The following is a 7,803-nucleotide window of genomic DNA, read 5'->3' on the forward strand; positions in this document are numbered from 1 at the left end:
GGTGTGTGAGTGTGTGTGTGTGTGTGTGTGTGTGTGTGTGTGCATGTGCTTAACCTGCAGCTTATTAACTTTGATCTTCACCTCCTTGCAGACAGGTGTCTATATGTAGGGCACCCTTACAGTAACTCAATGCTCTGAGACATATTTATATTAATGCCCCCTTTAGTTACAATTAAACAACTATACAACAATAAATAAATAACCAATAAATAACCATGTGCCATTTCACTGTGGTCCTGATGTGCTGTCTGGTTTTAATCACAAAGAATTCATTGTTGCCGAAGTCAAGTGACCAGCAACATGCCTAAAAAGCCTCTCTGACCTGCCACAGGCCGAACAGAGGGAGGAAATGTGGTGGGAGAGTTTAATTAGTCAAGTACATTATGGGAATCTGTGTGTGTTACTACAAAGACAGTTTTAAATCATGAAAATGCACAACCGAGTGGGGAAACCAAAGTGGCCTCAGAACCTACCCTTGGAGAACACCATCAGTCACAGCTTGATTGAATGCATTCCAGGGGTTTTAACAAAGCCCTGTTAATTTGTCAGTTTGGTGCAAAAGAGGGAGCGGAGTTAGGTGATGCACTGAAACACTAATATGATTTATCGTAACCTGAATTCTCTTGACCAGGGATAGAAGAAGCTGTATGAGGAGCACAGAGATCTTACTTTAAGTTTTCACTGAGGTTGAGATTGCCTGATTGTGTCAATGTAATTTTTTTAGTTGTCTTTAAAGTATTCACTGAAATTCATCAGAAATCCTACAGTTTCCGTGCTATTGTAAAAGTCCACTGAAAAGGATCCAAAAGCTTTTATAGGGTTTATTCATTATCTGTAACCCTTATCCAGTTCAGGGTCACGGTGGGTCCAGAGCCTACCTGGAATCATTGGGCGCAAAGTGGGAATACACCCTGGAGGGTGCGCCAGTTCTTCACAGGGCGACACACACACACACATTCACTCACACACTCACACCTACGAACATTTTGAGTCTCCAATCCACCTACCAATGAGTCACCCAGAGGAAACCCAAGCGGACACAGGGAGAACACACCACACTCCTCACAGACAGTCAGCCAGAGGAAACCCACGCAGACACAGGGATGGGGTACACAAGGATGAATTTTGTCTATCACTGGGGCTGAGGTGGCCGAGATGGTAGGGAAACTTCTTGGCGGTAGGGCCCCAGGGGTGGATGAAGTTCGCCCTGGGTTCCTCAAGGCTCTGGATGTTGTGGGGCTGTCCTGGCTGACACGTCTTTGCAACATCGCGTGGACATCGGGGGCAGTGCCTCTGGACTGGCAGACTGGGGTGGTGGTTCCCCTTTTAAAAAGGGGGATCGGAGGGTGTGTTCCAACTATAGGGGCATCACACTCCTCAGCCTCCCCAGTAAGGTCTATGTGGGGGTACTGGAGAAGAGAGTCCGACCTCAGATCCAGGAGGAACAATGTGGATTCCTCCCCGGTCGTGGAACACAGGACCAGCTCTTTACCCTCGCTAGGATCCTGGAGGGTGCGTGGGAGTTTGCTCAACCAGTCTACATGTGTTTTGTGGATCTGGAGAAGGCATTTGACCGTGTCCCTCTGGGAATTCTGTGGGGGGTGCTCAGGGAGTATGGGGTACTGGGCTCTTTGCTATGAGCCATCCAGTCCCTGTATAAACAGAGCAGGAGTCTGGTTCGTATGGCTGGCAGTAAGTCCAACTGGTTTCCAGTCAGAGTTGGACTCTGTCAGGGCTGCCCGTTGTCACCGGTTCTGTTCATAATTTTTATGGACAGAATTTCTCGCCATAGCCAAGTGGCGGAGGGTGTCCGGTTTGGTGGTCTCAGGATCCCATGTCTGCTTTTTGCAGATGATGTGGTCTTGTTGGCTTCATCAAGCCAGGACCTCCAGCTCTTGCTGGACCAGTTTGCAGCCGAGTGTGAAGCGATAGGGATGAGGATCAGCACCTCCAAGTCCAAGTCCACGGTACTCAGTCGGAAAAGGGTAGAGTGCTCTCTCCAGGTTGGAAGTAAAATCATGCCTCAAGTGGAGGAGTTTAAATACCTCTGGGTCTTGCTCACAAGTGAGGGAAAGATGGAGCGTGAGATTGACAGGCGGATCGGTGCAGCGTCAGCAGTAATGCGGGCTCTGTACCGGTCCGTTGTTGTGAAGATAGAGCTGAGCAGAAAAGCAAGGCTCTCGATTTACCGTTCAATCTACGTCCCAACCCTCACTTATGGTCACGAGCTTTGGGTAGTGACCGAAAGAACGAGATCGCGGGTACAAGCGGCTGAAATGAGTTTTCTCCGCAGGATGTCTGGACTCTCCCTTAGAGACAGGGTTAGGAGCTCGGACATCCGGGAGAGACTCGGAGTGGAGCCTCTGCTTCTCCACATCGAGAGGAGACAGTTGAGGTGGTTTGGTCGTCTGGTCCGGATGCCTCCTGGACGCCTTCCTGGTGAGGTGTTCCGGGCATGTCCAACAGGGAGGAGGCCCCAGGGCAGACCAAGAACACGCTGGAGAGACTGCATGTCTCGACTGGCCTGAGAATGCCTCGGTATACCCTCGGAGGACCTGGAGGCAGTGGCTGGGGAGAGGGAGGTCTGGTTTTCTTTGCTCTGACTGATTCCCCCGCGACCCGGATCCGGATAAGCGGTGGATAATGGATGGATAGACACAGGGAGAACACACCACACGCCTCACAGACAGTCACCCGGAGGAAACCCACGCAGACACAGGGAGAACACACCACACTCCTCACAGACAGTCACCCGGAGGAAACCCACGCAGACACAGGGAGAACACACCACACTCCTCACAGACAGTCACCCGGAGGAATCCCACGCAGACACAGGGAGAACACACCACACTCCTCACAGACAGTCACCCGGAGGAATCCCACGCAGACACAGGGAGAACACACCACACTCCTCACAGACAGTCACCCGGAGGAATCCCACGCAGACACAGGGAGAACACACCACACTCCTCACAGACAGTCACCCGGAGGAAGCCCACGCAGACACAGGGAGAACACACCACACTCCTCACAGACAGTCACCCGGAGGAAACCCACGCAGACACAGGGAGAACACACCACACTCCTCACAGACAGTCACCCGGAGGAATCCCACGCAGACACAGGGAGAACACACCACACTCCTCACAGACAGTTACCCGGAGGAAACCCACGCAGACACAGGGAGAACACACCACACTCCTCACAGACAGTCACCCAGAGGAATCCGACGCAGACACAGGGAGAACACATCACACTCCTCACAGACAGTCACCCGGAGGAAGCCCACGCAGACACAGGGAGAACACACCACACTCCTCACAGACAGTCACCCGGAGGAATCCCACGCAGACACAGGGAGAACACACCACACTCCTCACAGACAGTCACCCGGAGGAATCCCACGCAGACACAGGGAGAACACACCACACTCCTCACAGACAATCACCCGGAGGAAACCCACGCAGACACAGGGAGAACACACCACACTCCTCACAGACAGTCACCCGGAGGAAACCCACGCAGACACAGGGAGAACACACCACACTTCTCACAGACAGTCACCCGGAGGAAACGCACGCAGACACAGGGAGAACACACCACACTCCAAAAACATGGTCTTTGCATAGAGAGACATAAAGAAAGTCAGTAGTAATCTAAGATAAATACTTGTAGTAGGGAGTAAAACAGGGCAGTAGAGAAATGGGGTCAGGAGCAGGAGGCTGAGCACAGACAAGTTATAACATTAACAACCTCACACCAAACAAGTTACAGTACAACATCAGAGGGGAAAAAAAGACAGCACAAACAGAACCCGTAGTGCACTCAGTTTACCAGAAGACTGTGGGGATGAGAGAAAATCACAGAGAACAGAATCCTGATTTTAAATATATCATCTTGGATAGAGGGCAGCAAACGACACAATAACTTGGATACAATGCTTTTCTATGAGGAGTAAAGAGCAGTGTTGCAAGAGACCACAATCAAAGGTTAAATATTAAATATTAAATGTAATTAACTGCATTAGCTTAGTCCTCTACTCTCTGTGATGTCTTTTCAATGAGTAAATATTCAGGCAATGAAACATATTCATGCCTCAAAAGCCTCTGTGACCTGCCACATGGAAAACACAGGGAGGAAATGTGGTGGGAGAGTTTAAATAGCCAAGTACAGTCTGGGAATCTGTGTGTGTTACTACAAAGACAGCTTTAAATCATGAGAGGAGGAGAAATATACATTCAGCACACATGTGTGTGTTTTTCTCCATGAATTCTCCTGGACATGGACTGAAGAGGCTGTGCACTGTATAACAGAAACTTTAAGAGGATTCACTAAGTTGCATTAAGATGAGGATTTATGGAAGACCGCTTCCATCACATAAAATAATTTTTAAAAAGGCACCAATTTTTATTTTTCATTAATATGCAATTTGCTATCTCAATATATTGAGATACTATCTCATTTTTTGAGACAGTATCTCATTATTTTAGATAATCAGTCAATATTTTGAGATTGTATCTCAAACTTAGTATCTGACTTAGTATCTCAAAATAATGAGATCCTATCTCAAAATTTTGACTTATTATCTCAAAATAATGAGATAGTATCTCAAAATGTTGAGCAAATTGCATATTGCATATGAATGAAAAAATACACCTGATGCCTAATTTGTATTATTTCATGTGGCGGAGACAGGCTTCCATAAGGATTTGTCAAATTGTTCAACCTTGTAAGGGATTTGTCTTGTGTTAAGTTTGGATGGGAGTTGCCTGGTTGTGTTTGAAGGAACACTAAGTAAGATCAGGTATTTCTGCTCCTGGACTCCAATCAAGAGCGATAGGGAGGGTGGTGCGGTCTCCTACCCTCTTCCAAAAGCTACATAATGCATTTTCTGCAGTGCTGAGCCCAGATTAGGAACAACAGAGTCTTTATTCTCTATGTTACGGCTCAGCGGAGCATCACAATGATTTGTGATGAAGCTGTGAATTTAGTTTAAAATATTACCTAGTGTTCCTTTAAGTGTAGTCACGTTAGGTTTATTGAAGTGTAGCAGGCCCTACCTGGGTGTGTGACTGGGTGGGTGTCGCCCTGTGAAGGACTGGTGCCCCCTCCAGGGTGTGTTCCCGCCTTGCACCCAGTGATTCCAGGTAGGCTCTGGACCCACCCCGGCCCTGAACTGGATAAGGGTTACAAACGACGAATGAATGAATAATTGGGTTGAGTTTGGATACACAGTGCCTGGTTATGTTGAAGGATAATGTGAATTGTCTGGCTGAACACCACTTACAACTGGAAAACTGGCAAGAAAATTGTGTGTGTGTGTGTGTGGGGGGGGGGGGGGGTGGTGATGAAAAAGTGCTGTCTCCTCCTTCAACATCCATGGCTGAAGGAACCTAACCTCCGAAAGCTCCCTGGGCTCTTGGGTGGCTGCCCCCTTCTCCAGGTCCTTTGTGTGTGTGTGTGTGTGTGTGTGTTCATCCCTAGGGATGGGTTAAATGCAGAGCCACAATTGTACACCAGCTGTGGTTCTACTGTGCAATGAAAACAAAAACACATTTCCCATTAACAAAGTGGATATTTCTGAGGGCTGTTTTCAGCACATAACGCCTCAGCTGCTTCAGTGAGCGGTCGAAGATTAGCCAAGTTCCTAGATTTCTTTAGTGTCCTTGTTTTTAGTGTGAGAACAGCAGCCGAGTCTTATATTTTACTCACATTGTTAATATTTCTCTATCCTCAGGTTTATTTTTATGGTAGAGGTGTGGGGATGTGTCAGTGTAGTCCTTGTATTTTTACAGAGGAACGAGCAAAATATTCAGGACTCTGGCCCCAGCATCTCCTCCTGTACTGCCCCCAACTGGGCTGGAGCGGGGTACTACAGGGGGAAAGTAAAAGAATCCAGTTTGTGGAGAACACAGAGCATGTGAATCAGGGTTATGTCTGTAAGGATTCCAGGACTAAGCTGGATTTGAAAGAGACTTTTGGAAATCACTGCCACATATGATAAGTGTATTGCTGAGGTAACATCTCGTAATTATGAGATACGTATCTCATTTTTATGAGATATGTCTGTCTCCATTCTGTGGGTAACATCAATACTGTTCCGACACAAGAGCCACTGGTGGTTTCACTGGGTCACGCCGCAGTGACCAGTGATGGTCCAGTTATGTGTAAGTCATCGTCAGTGTAATGTTTCATGTGTTTGGGCTTATTTTCCTGTGAATCGCCGCGCCTCTTTCCCACACTGATAACTATAAGCAGAGGGTCATCTGAGCGCTGTGAGCAGCAGCTCCAGGCGCAGGGTTGGTTTCACCACTGAAGCTAAAGAGAAGAGCTTTTGTCTAATTTTAAAAAGCCGAAATCATTAAGAGCTGGAGCTATTCTGGAAGTTTTTTCCAGAGTTTGGGGCATAATAAGAAGACGCTGCCTCTTCTCTTGTCAGTGATAATTCCAAAGGTCTGCTGCTGAACGCCAGATGAGCTCATGGTCAAACTCATGTGTGTAAGAAGAGCCTAAGTGATGTGTCAGTAACCGCTCTCTACTGTAAAGTTTCAGAAGTCTTTGCTGTGAGTTGGTGAAACAACCCCAGCAGGTGGTGCTGGTGCTCACAGCGCTCAAATGAACTACTGCTTACGGTGTGTTATCAGTGTGTGAAAGAGGCGATCGTCACTGGTCACTCTGGCGTGACCCAGTCAAACCACGGCTCAGTGTTGGAACAGCGTTGGCATTACTGACAGTTTGGAGACAGACATATCTCATGAAAATGAGATACTTATCTCATAATTATGAAATATTTATCTTGTAATTACGAAATAATCATCATGTGAGATACTATCTCATAATAACAAGATACTTATCTCATAATAACAAGATAATTGTCTCATAATAAGGACACATTGAGGATTTTTTTTTTCGTGTGTGGCAGCAGTATGCTTCCGTAATAAACAGCATGTTTGAAAATCAGATATATTTTGTATTTATTTGGAACCTCTGATTTATAAAGTCATTATAGAGTTGAAATAATAGAGTTGAGCTAATGCTAAAATTCACTGAATGGACAAGACTTGAAATCTAGCCAGACGCTACACTGGTGTAGAGTGGATCAGACACAGCAGTACTTCTGGAGTTTTTAAACCCCTCAGTGTCTGGACTGAGAACAGTCCACCGACCAAAAACATCCAGCCGACAGCGTCCTGTGTCACTGATGAAGGACTAGAGGACGAGCGACACACACTGTGCAGCGACAGATGAGCTACTGTCTCTGACTTTACATCTACAAGGTGGACCAACGAGGGAGGAGTGTCTCACAGAGTGGATAGAGAGTGGACACAGGGTTTAAAAACTCCAGCAGCACTGCTGTGTCTGATCCACTCTACACCAGCACAACACACACTAACACACCACCACCACGTCAGTGTCACTGCAGCGCTGAGAATGATCCACCACCACATCACACCTGCTCTGTGGGGGTCCTTAGAAATGAAGAGCAGGGGGAAAGGGGGTAATAAAGTATGCAGAGCAACAGATGGACTACAGTCTGTAATTATAGAAGTACAGAGTGCTTCTGTATGTGGTCCGTATTGGTCAGTGATGCTCAGTGGTGAACATGAGCAAGGGGAAAAAGGGAGGAAAGAGGAGACAGAACAAACAGGAAAATAAAGAGAGAGAGAGAGAGAGAGAGAGAATTTGGACCAGAGCGGAACCAAAAACATCTTAAAAAAAACTGACCGCGGAACAGTTTTCCTCGCCCGTGTTTCCTGAGGGACGATAGTAACAGAGACACGTTCATGGCTGTTTGTGTGTTTG

This window comes from Hoplias malabaricus, chromosome X2 (assembly GCF_029633855.1).
Source record: "Hoplias malabaricus isolate fHopMal1 chromosome X2, fHopMal1.hap1, whole genome shotgun sequence".
In the NCBI taxonomy this organism is placed as follows: Eukaryota; Metazoa; Chordata; class Actinopteri; order Characiformes; family Erythrinidae; genus Hoplias; species Hoplias malabaricus.